The sequence below is a fragment of the Physella acuta genome, unplaced genomic scaffold (assembly GCF_028476545.2).
Source record: "Physella acuta isolate Inbredline_101_S28 unplaced genomic scaffold, ASM2847654v3 ptg000150l, whole genome shotgun sequence".
NCBI classification, from domain to species: Eukaryota; Metazoa; Mollusca; class Gastropoda; family Physidae; genus Physella; species Physella acuta.
This window is the reverse complement of record NW_026731669.1, coordinates 1,380,001-1,381,894: the sequence shown is the minus strand read 5'-3', so window position 1 is coordinate 1,381,894 and position 1,894 is coordinate 1,380,001.

Genomic DNA, 1,894 nt, shown 5'->3' with positions numbered 1-1,894 from the left:
CAGGAATTAGTTGAAAATTGATATTCAAACTAGGCTACTATAACTATCATTAATTCATACACATACTATAATAAATATTAGGATAATTATATTAATTTGATTAGTAAGTTAATCCATCTATGACAATTGACACCTTTTGGCTTTATCAACTATTCTGCATTTTAAATTCTAAAGATCACTATATTATTATAATACTAAGAGTAGACTAAGTCATATATTAAGTTAATTAAGTAGAACTGAAATAAGACAGCTCTTTACTAATAAGCCTACTCTTCTATTCAGTAATTTTTACTCTTATTATTAGAGGCCTAAAATTACTGTTAGACTACTAATCTAGATTAAACTTAAATTTTGGATATTATTTAATGTACTAGTCTGTAACCTTTTATTTAGGCTACATGTAATTTTTACAAGTTTAAAATTGTAGCCTTATTAAGCCTAGTTAACTTTGCTTAACTTACATACAAATACTAAATACCTACCCAATCACAGGCCTACTAGACTACTACTAAGCTACTACATCTAAATCTACAGTCTAGATAGGCCTACTGAACTAAAAGTAATATGACAACTGTAAAAATTAAGCATACTTTATTTTTTTTTTTTACAATACTATTAAGCCTATAGACCTACTGCTATTAAATATGAATCTATTAGTTATTAGACTAACATAAGTCATCGTAAGTCTAATTAGTAATTACCTCTAACTAGGCCCTAATCATATTAACAAAGTAAGTATTAGGACTGTCATCTGTACCATAGAATACTACTACTATAGTAAATATATTTTAACAAGTAGGCTCTAACAAATTAGACTAATCATTTATTAGACTAGGCGTATGTAGTGCCCTACTAACTATTTACTAAGGACTAAGATTAACTATTTACTATATGACTAGTCTATAAAACTAGTTTATACCAGCTACACATTTATAATATAAACTATGGGCCTTATTTATTTAACTCATCTATTATTACTATTAACTTAAAATACTTCAATATACTTATTGAATTATTTAATATAGATTTTTATAAATATATAACTTCTAGATCTAGACTAGAGTAGATCTCTTATTCTCTACTAGAATCTACTTGACTTAGGCCTATACTTAATAATTAATAGATCTACTGTCGTACAATATAAAGTTACTTAACTAACAATAAGATCTATAGATCTTATTGTTAGTTATTAGTATTATAAAGTATTATTGAGTATTAACTTATTTATTAAGTTTATAAATTAGAATAGATCTAGCTAGATCTAGTGTTTTTATATTTAATAAATAGGGCCTAATTAAACATATTAAAAAGCTGTAACATACTAGATCTAGAACTAGATCTACTACTAGACTAGATCTAGATCTAGAATCTAGATTCAAGATTAGATCTAGATAATAATTAAATTAAAGTTAATAGATTCTAGATCTAGATCTAGATCTATCAGTATCTAGCTAGACTCTAGACTAGTCTAGACTACTCTAGAGTCAGTCTAGAGTATTCCTCCTAGAATCTAGTACTAGATTCTCGATATAAATCTATTTTAGTCTAGATAATCTAGATCTAGATTAGATCTAGATCTAGAATCTAGAAACGTATGGCTTGATTCTAGATCTCTAGCTTAGAGCACTCACAGAACTTACAGTGAGTAGTCACAGTCACAGGCCTAACAAAAATAATGAAACCTGCGTTAAAAACATTCTACAAAAACATTGGTAACAATTAATAAGAATAATGTTAGATATTAGTAATCTGAGCATAACAGTCATAAAAAAATAAGCCAACTCTAATGAAAAGGTATACAAACGAATTTTAAAAGCCTGAATCGAACTGAAAATATTCCCTTGTTCGCCATTTTGTTTCCTTGGATCACCTTGTCGGTATTTATCATGGACAA